This window comes from Bombina bombina, chromosome 7 (genome assembly GCF_027579735.1).
Source record: "Bombina bombina isolate aBomBom1 chromosome 7, aBomBom1.pri, whole genome shotgun sequence".
NCBI classification, from domain to species: Eukaryota; Metazoa; Chordata; class Amphibia; order Anura; family Bombinatoridae; genus Bombina; species Bombina bombina.
The window spans coordinates 186,674,901-186,685,606 of NC_069505.1; positions in this window are offsets into that span (position 1 = coordinate 186,674,901).

Genomic DNA, 10,706 nt, shown 5'->3' on the forward strand with positions numbered 1-10,706 from the left:
AAACTTTTTCGTACCCCTGAGAGACAATATTCTGAATCCAATGATTCTGTACGGAACCTGCCCAAACGTCTTGAAATAATTTATTTAATAATTTTAGAACTGGATTGAGGGCCGCACCTTCATGCAGTCTTGGGGGCTGGCTTTGGTTTCTTATAAGGCTTGGATTTATTCCAACTTGAAGATGGCTTCCAATTGGAGCCAGAGTCCTTAGGGGAAGGAGTGGTTTTCTGTTCTCTATTCTGACGAAAGGAACGAAACCGATTAGAAGCTTTAGATTTACCCTTAGATTTTTTATCTTGGGGCAAAAAAACTCCCTTCCCCCAGTAATAGTGAAAATAATAGAATCCAACTGGGAACTAAATAAATTATTACCCTGGAATGATAGAGATAGCAACGTAGATTTAGATACCATGTCATCATTCCATGATTTGAGCCATAAAGCTCTTCTAGCTAAAATAGCCAAATACATGGATTTAACATAAATCTTGATGATATCAAAAATAGCATCACAGATAAAATGATTAGCATGTTGAAGCAAACGAACAACGCTAAGCAAATCAGAATCTTTTTCCCGTTTTGCTAAGCTATCCAACCAAAAGGTTGATGCACCAGCAACATCAGCCATAGAAATCGCAGGTCTGAGAATAGAGCCAGAATGTAAATAAGCTTTCCTTAGATAAGATTAAATTTTCCTATCTAAAGGATCCTTAAAATAAGTACTTTCTTCCATAGGAATAGTAGTACGCTTAGCAAGAGTAGAAATAGCCCCATTAACCTTAGGGACTTTTCCCCAAAACTCTAATTTAGCCACTGGCAAAGGATACAACTTTTTAAACTTGAAGAAGGAACAAAAGAAGTACCAAGCTCAGACCATTCCTTAGCAATCACATCAGAAATAGCATCAGGAACAGGGAAAACCTCAGGAGTAGTCACAGGAGGTTTATAGACATAATTTAAACGTTTACTGGATTTATTATCAAGAGGACCAGACTCCTCAATATCCAAAGTTATCAACACTTCCTTTAACAAAGAACGAATATACTCAATCTTAAAAAGATAAGATGATTTATCAGTGTCAATGTCTGAAGTAGGATCTTCAGAGTCAGTGAGATCCTCATATCAGAGGTGGATATATCAGTATGTTGTCGGTCATTACAAATTACATCAGTAGTATGAGAAGTTTTAAAAGACCTTTTATGTTTATTTAAAAGCGGAATAGCAGCCATAGCCTTCTGTATCGCATCAGCAATATAATTTTTCATATCAACAAGGATATCATGTACTTTAGATGTTGAAAGAACAACAGATACTGTACTAGCACTAATAGAAACCTTTTCTGCATGCAAAAGCTTATCATGACAACTGTTACATACTACAGCTGGAAATATAATCTCCACTAGTTTACAACAGATACACTTGGCTTTGGTAAAACTGTGTTCAGGCAGCATAGTTCCTACAGCAGCTTCTGAGACAGGATCAGATTGAGACATCTTGTAAAATGTAAAAGAAAAAAATAACATTTAAACAAAAATATCTTTCTACATATAGCAGTTTAAGGAATGGGAAAAAATGCAAATGCTAAAATTGGCAAAAAAGCAAATAGCATAGCCCTCTGAGCATAAAGAAGGCAAGGAGCATATAGGAACTGAGGTAAAATAAAAGTACATTTTTTGGCGTCAAGTATGACGCACGATGCAAAAGGAAGTTAAAAAAAATGTTGCCGCCAATAAACATCCGGAAATGATGCAACTTGCGTCATAACAAACACAATTTTGCGCCAAACAACCTGGCGTAAACTAAGACGCAAGAAATAACGAACGAACTTGTGTCATTATAGGCGCACATTCTCGCCAAAAAATTATCACGCCAAGAATGACGCAATAAATAACAGCATTTTGCCCCCTCGCGAGCCTAATTTCCCCACAAGTTTTAAAAAAAAAAAAAAAGTCAAATTGGAAAAAAGACTATACCCCAGGTAAGACAAACTTCCTAAAACATGATTCCCATAATGAAACTCCCAGACTGCAAAGGGAAATACACATAGACCTGACTCATGGCAAATATAAGTAAATACATATATTTAAAACTTTATATAAATACATAAAGCGCCAACCATAGCTGAGAGTGTCTTAAATAATGATACATACTTACCGAAAGACACCCATCCACATATAGCAGATAGCCAAACCATTATGGAAAACTATCAGCAGAGGTAATGGTATAAGAGTATATCGTCGATCTGAAAAGGGAGGTAGGAAATGAATCCCTACGGCCGATAACAGAGAAACCTTGAACAGATTTTCCGTGAGAAAAACCATAAAAAAATCAGTAGGCGATACTCTCTTCACATCCCTCTGACAAACACTGTACTCTGAGAGGAACTGGGCTTCAGAATGCTTAGAAGCGCTTATCATAGAAATCAAGCACAAACTTACTTCACCACCTCCATAGGAGGTAAATTTTGTAAAACTGAATTGAGGGCGTGGTGGGAGGTGTATTTATAGGCATTTTGAGGTTTGGGAAACTTTGCCCCTCCTGGTAGGATTGTATATCCCATACGTCACTAGCTCATGGACTCTTGCCAATTACATGAAAGAAAATTATATGCTATGTCTGAATCACAGAAGAGTTTTTTTTGGGTTTCATATCCCTTTAAGTCTGAGTTTTCAACCCCTTTTCAACAACACAACTAATCAGCATATGATGTAACCAGGGAATTTCCTCCTTTGGTTGTGGCTCCGCCCACAAAACACCCACAAGCCTCCCTAACCTCCCAGTCCCAGAAAACTTACAGGAAATATTTGTAGGTATGATGTAGGTCTGTATACATCTAAGAAATCCCTTTTAAAAAAAGGCCTGTTTTACAAGGCCTGATTGGCCTACCAGGATATAGGAGATATCCTGGTGGGCTTAAATGGACAGTAAACACCAGAATTTGTCTTGTTTAAAAAGGTAGATAATCCCTTTATTACCCATTCCCCAATTTTGCATAACCAACACAGTTATAATAATATACTTTTTACCTTTGTGATTACCTTGTATCTAAGCCTCTGCAAACTGCCCCCTTATTTCAGTTCTTTTGACAGACATGCATTTTTAGCCAATCAGTGCTTGCTCTTAGGAGCTTCACGTGCCAAAGCTCAATGTTATCTATATGAAACACATGAACTAACGCCCTCTAGTGGTGAAAAACTGTCAAAATGCTTTCCGATTAGAGGCAGTCTTCAAGGTCTAAGAAATTAGCACATGAACCTCCTAGATTTAGCTTTCAACTAAGAATACCAAGAGAACAAAGCAAAATTGGTAATAAAAGTAAATTGGAAATTTGTTTAAAATTACATGCCCTATTTAAATCATGAAATATTTTTTGTGACTTTACTGTCCCTTTAAGCAGCTGGGGCTGGAAAGTTACAATTTAAAACAGTGATTAATGGATGCAGTTGGGTTGTAGGGTGCCTATATAACATTAACCTGGCACTTTTATTTAATACAAACTAGTATAATTTAAGGGGACATCAAGTCAAAATTAAAGGTTCATGATTAAGAGAGGGCACACAATTTTAAACAACTTTCCAATTTACTTCCATTAACAAAATGTGCTTTGTCTTTTTATTTTTACACTTTTTGAGTCACCAGCTCCTACTGAGCATGTGCAAGAAGTCACAGAATATACATTTGTGATTGGCGGATGGCTGTCACATGATGCAGGAGGAGTGGAAATAGACATAACTTTAACATTTGTCTGAAACATATCTACCACTCATTTGAAGTTCAGACTAAGGGGTAGATTTAACAAGCAGCGGATGCTGCAATCTATCACCCGTAGTTTCAGGTTCCCCTGAAATATAAGTTAAAAAGCAGCGGTCTGCTCCTTAACTCGTCCGCCACCTCTGAGGCGGCGGACTGCAATCATCCCAATCAGATACGATAAGGATAATTGACACCCACTGCAGCAAATCTACCGGGGGCGGCATTGCACAAGCATTTTACTAGAAATGCTGTGCAAGGTTAAATGCCGACAGTGTAGCGATGTCCGCCTGCATCATAATAAATCGGCCCCAAAGTGCTGTTGTTTTGTCTTGTTATCATGCATTAGTTGATTAGGTAAATTTACTGTATTGACTGATCCTTTAATTTGGGGGAAGGAGTATACCAGAAATCCCCTCTGAGGAAAAGGGGGCGTGTGCTTTATTATACGGACTCAACAGAAAATAGGGCTGGTCTTCATATTTTTCCAGGGCTTTTTATTCCCAGTCTAGCCTTGCTGTTTTAGTACAATTGTTCATGTGTGTACCCAATCTGAAGGTAAAAAAAAACCAGTTGCCCTGAACTTATTGCATATGTAACTCAGGCGACACATATATAATTCATGGATAGGATTACTTCTTAGAGACTACAGTAACATAGAAAACAAAGACAGTCACTCAAGTTGTTTTTACTCTTTCGCTTGGCGATATGTAATGGTTGGAATAAGGGACAAAATAACAGTCTCATAAGGTAACTAGAAATTAGTGTTTGTGCAAAAAATGCAAATGTCATTAACCAGGCAGATAAAACGTTTTAAGAATAAAATGGACATTTCATTTTTTTTAAGCATCCATCAGAAATTACTCACTGCACTATAAAACAAATGCATTCGAAATATGCAGCTTTAAAAACATCTCAAACTACAATTATCTACACACAGTTTGCACTGTTTTCCAGCCCATGGACACTAGAGTGAGTTTATCTTATAGCTTGGCCAATAAGGGACGTAAAAAAACAGTGTTTATGTCTCGATCTTTACATTTTCACGTTTTACTTGGTACCAGCTAAGGTGCGGAGTCTTGCTGGATAGTGGGCAGGGCTTTGGTGACCTTGCAGTAGCATTGGGCTGGTTTGTGGGTATATCTAGGTATGCCTGGGGTCTGAAAGGACCACTATAAGCTCAATGTAAGTTCGCTTTTTAAATTTTTTTAAGCACATTTTCCATAGGATGTCATTATCACTTTTCTACCTGATTGCTGCAATATTCTTTCTAAAAAAATAAATTTTTCCAAACCCACACTGTGGGTATCTGCGGCTCCTATCCAATCCTGTGTGCAAACCGCAGTTTGAATATGACGACCAAATTTCTCACAGCACATGCACAAGATTGCGCAACATCACTCCCTTCCAGACCTGCTCCGACACAGAAGGACCCGCTCTATCGATCTTACATAATAAGATAGTAATTTACGGCGTCAGTAGTACAAAATGCGCATGCACTATTGGTGCTGGTTTTGTGCGCAAGCGAATGAGGAAAAATTTGGCTTATAATTATATGCATAAGTGGCGAATATGATTGGTTCATGTTTGCATACACGTAGGTGCGAAAATAGTGGGCTGGATTGCATGACATCATTGAAAAATAAAAATTGATTTTCTAAGTAAATAAGGCTTCGATTTACAAGAGTTTGACGTTTGTAAGTTTACTTTAAAACACGGTTTTTAGAATATGTGTTTTGTTTATACAAAAACGGGCAAAAGTTTGTAATCCTTTAAGGGAGAGGGTTAGGTCCCCTTTAATAAGGAAAGAATTAAAAAGAACATTGATCATAATTATATATAAAAACAAAGACATTAATATCTACCTCTGGAGCATGCCGCTACTGATTCACCTTAATGAATTACACTGCTAGGGCGTCTTTTGCCTTGTTTGGCCTCTGAAATTCATTTTATTGGTGAAGCACCTAAAGAGATGAGATACAGGAGGACGGTAAGTCATAAACACCATAACTGTGAGATATCATTTCCACCAGTTATCAGTTTACCCCTCCCTTTACAGTATTTCCTTCCTCTGCTAATATAAATCAATTCATTTCAGTTTAGTGAAAAACATTTAAAATTATTATTAGGCTAAAAAAAAAAAAAACATTTTGCGTTAAGCAAATGGCAATCCATGGTTATGGGAGAAGGTGCAGCAAACCAAAAAAATGGACAGTACATGTATATAATTTTCACAAGCCTTGCTCTTGCTGGTTGCCTATAGGGACAGTCTACTCCAGAATTTGTGTTGTTTAAAAAGATAGATAATGCCTTTATTACCCATTTCCTAGTTTTGAATAACCAACACTGTTATATTAATATACTGTTTACCTCGGTGGTTACCTTGTATATAAGACACTGCAGACTGCCCCCTTATCTCAGTGCTTTTGACAGACTTGATTGTTAGCCAATCAGTGCTGACTCATACATAACTCCACAGGAGTGAGCACGGTCTTTATCTATATGACACACATATAGCAGTATCTAACTATGAAAAATGGTCAAAATACACTGAGAAAAGAGGCGGCCTTCAAAGGTTATAAATTAGCATATGAGCCTACCTTGGTTTAGCTTTCAACAAAGAATACCAAAAGAACAAAGCAAATTTGATAATAAAAATAAATTGGAAAGTTGTTTAAAATTGCATGCCCTATCTGAATTCTGCAAGTTAAATGTTGACTAGACTGTGTTTAAACTCCATTATGTTCATATTGGGTGCCGCCATCTTGGAGCTTAGGTATCCTTCCACATAGTGCGCAGTCACAGATTAGTGTACCCTATTATTATTCCTATGGATTTTTCATGCATTTTATATAATGTTTAGGGCAAGATTTATCATTGCTATTCTCCTATAGTTGTGCCTAAAAATGCCCCTATTTATCATTCAACAGGTGCGCCAAAAAAAAAGGTTAGATTGTTTGACGTATTTCCTATAGTACGACTCATTACTTCGACCAATTACAAATGTATCATTTATTTTCTCCTATAGCAGACTGACCATTCTGCAAATGCATGCATTCAAGTTCTCCATAACTACTGTGGAAAACAGCATTAGAAATCTAGGGTGCGATCCGATATAGATCGCAGTTTGCGGCGCAAGCGAGGGAACCCACGTCGCCCGCAGTTTCAGCTCGCAACTTGAGCCATCCAATATGCGGCGCCGTCACTTGCTAAAGTGGCGCAAGTCTCACAAACCAGCGATGTCCAGAAATCTGCGTAAGTACAGATTTTTGGAGTCGCCAGTGACTTGCGCCATGTTAGAAACTGCCGGCGCCTATAAAACCTGACTAAAGTCTAAATCACCTGCACTGTCTAACACGCCTCCTAAACATAGCCCGACACGTCTAACCCTCTATCCGCTATCCCCCCTCACTATCCTAACAATAAAAAAGCTATTAACCCCTAAACCGCCGCTCCCGTACCCCGCCGCAACCTAATAAAGTTATTAACCCCTAAACCGTCGCTCCCGTACCCCGCCGCCAGCTATATTATATCTATAACCCCCTAAAGTGAGCCCCTAACACCGCCGCCATCTATATTAAAATTATTAACCCCTAATGTAAGCCCCTTACACCGCCGCCATCTCTATTAAAATGATTAACCCCTAATTTAATCTACCTACCCCGCCGCCAGCTATATTATCTATATTAACCCTAAGTATATTATAGTTAATATAGGTATTACATTATATATATTAACTATATTAACCCTAATTATATTAGGGTTAATATAGTTACTATAGTATTTATATTAACTATATTAACTCTATCTAACCCTAACACCCCTAACTAAATTTATATTAAATTAATCTAATTCATTTATAAACTAAAATATTCCTATTTAAATCTAAATACTTACCTATAAAATAAACCCTAAGATAGCTACAATATAATTAATAATTACATTGTAGCTATGTTAGGGTTAATATTTATTTTACAGGTAAATTGTTAATTATTTTAACTAGGTATAATAGCTATTAAATAGTTATTAACTATTTAATATCTACCTAGTTAAAATAATTACCCAATTACCTGTAAAATAAATCCTAACCTAAGTTACAAATACACCTACACTATCAATAAATTAAATAAACTACAAACATCTATCTAAAAATACTATTAAATTAACTAAACTAAATTACAAAAAAAAAAAACACTAAATTACAAAAAATAAAAAAAAGATTACAAGATTTTTAAGCTAATTACACCTATTCTAAGCCCCCTAATAAAATAATAAACCCCCAAAATAAAAAAAATTCCCTGCCCTATTCTAAATTTAAAAAATTTCAAAGCTCTTTACCTTACCAGCCCTTAAAAGGGCCTTTTGTGGGGCATGCCCCAAAGAATTCAGCTCTTTTGCATACAAATACAATACCCCCCCCCATTACAACCCACCACCCACATACCCCTATTCTAAAACCACCCAAACCCCCCTTAATAAAGCCTAACACTACCCCCCTGAAGATCTCCCTACCTTGTCTTCACCACACCGGGCCGAACTCCTGATCCGAACCGGGCGATGTCTTCCTCCAAGCGGCAAAGAAGAATTCTTCCTCCGGCGATGTCTTCCTCCAAGCGGCAAAGAAGAATTCTTCCTCCGGCGATGTCTTCCTCCAAGTGGCAAAGAAGAATTCTTCCTCCGGCGACGTCTTCCTCCAAGCGGCAGCAAAGTCTTCATTCTTCCGGCGGCATCTTCAATCTTCTTTCTTCGCTCCGCCGCCGCGGAGCATCCATCCCGGACGACGACTGAACGACGAATGAGGTACCTTTAAATGACGTCATCCAAGATGGCGTCCGCCGAATTCCATTGGCTGATAGGATTCTATCAGCCAATCGGAATTAAGTTAGAAAAATCTGATTGGTTGATTGAATCAGCCAATCAGATTCAAGTTCAATCCGATTGGCTGATCCAATCAGCCAATCAGATTGAGCTCGCATTCTATTGGCTGATCGGAACAGCCAATAGAATGCGAGCTCAATCTGATTGGCTGATTGGATCAGCCAATCGGATTGAACTTGAATCTGATTGGCTGATTCAATCAACCAATCAGATTTTTCTAACTTAATTCCAATTGGCTGATAGAATCCTATCAGCCAATCGGAATTCGGCGGACGCCATCTTGGATGACGTCATTTAAAGGCACCTCATTCGTCGTTCAGTCGTCATCCGGGATGGATGCTCCGCGGCGGCGGAGCGAAGAAAGAAGATTGAAGATGCCGCCGGAAGAATGAAGACTTTGCTGCCGCTTGGAGGAAGACGTCGCCGGAGGAAGAATTCTTCTTTGCCGCTTGGAGGAAGACATCGCCGGAGGAAGAATTATTCTTTGCCGCTTGGAGGAAGACATCGCCCGGATAGGATCAGGAGTTCGGCCCGGTGTGGTGAAGACAAGGTAGGGAGATCTTCAGGGGGGTAGTGTTAGGCTTTTTTAAGGGGGGTTTGGGTGGTTTTAGAATAGGGGTATGTGGGTGGTGGGTTGTAATGGGGGGGGTATTGTATTTGTATGCAAAAGAGCTGAATTCTTTGGGGCATGCCCCACAAAAGGCCCTTTTAAGGGCTGGTAAGGTAAAGAGCTTTGAAATTTTTTAAATTTAGAATAGGGCAAGGAATTTTTTTTATTTTGGGGGTTTATTATTTTATTAGGGGGCTTAGAATAGGTGTAATTAGCTTAAAAATCTTGTAATCTTTTTTTTATTTTTTGTAATTTAGTGTTTGTTTGTTTTTGTAATTTAGTTTAGTTAATTTAATTGTATTTTTAGATAGATGTTTGTAGTTTATTTAATTTATTGATAGTGTAGGTGTATTTGTAACTTAGGTTAGGATTTATTTTACAGGTAATTGGGTAATTATTTTAACTAGGTAGATATTAAATAGTTAATAACTATTTAATAGCTATTATACCTAGTTAAAATAATTAACAATTTACCTGTAAAATAAATATTAACCCTAACATAGCTACAATGTAATTATTAATTATATTGTAGCTATCTTAGGGTTTATTTTATAGGTAAGTATTTAGATTTAAATAGGAATATTTTAGTTTATAAATGAATTAGATTAATTTAATATAAATTTAGTTAGGGGTGTTAGGGTTAGATAGAGTTAATATAGTTAATATAAATACTATAGTAACTATATTAACCCTAATATAATTAGGGTTAATATAGTTAATATATATAATGTAATACCTATATTAACTATAATATACTTAGGGTTAATATAGATAATATAGCTGGCGGCGGGGTAGGTAGATTAAATTAGGGGTTAATCATTTTAATAGAGATGGCGGCGGTGTAAGGGTCTTACATTAGGGGTTAATAATATTAATATAGCTGGCGTCGGTATAGGGGGATTAGATTAGGGGTTAATAATTTTTATATAGGTGGCGGCGGTGTAAGGGGTCAGATTAGGGGATAGATAAGGTAGATGACAGCGGTGTAAGGGGTTCTAATTAGGGGATAGATAAGGTAGATGGCGGCGGTTTTAGGGGCTCACAGTAGGGGGTTAGTTTATGTAGATGGCGGCGGGGTCCGGGAGCGGCGGTTTAGGGGTTAATAACTTTATTAGGGATTTCGGGGGGGGGGGAATCGCGGTTGACAGGTAGATAGACATTGCGCATGCGTTAGGTGTTAGGTTTATTTTAGAAGATCGCGGTTGACAGGGAGAAAGACATTGCGCATGCGTTAGGTTTATTTTAGCAGCCAGTTTGGGGAGTTACGGGGCTCCAATAGTCAGCGTAAGGCTTCTTACGGATGCTTTTTGTTGCGAGGTGAAAATGGAGTAAGCTTTCTCCATTTTCGCCACGTAAGTCCTTACGCTGCATATTGGATACCAAACTGCGCTGGTTTGGTATACCTGCCTATAGCCCAAAAAACTACGGGCGACGGCAGAAATATACGCGCGTAACTTCTAGGTTACGCCGT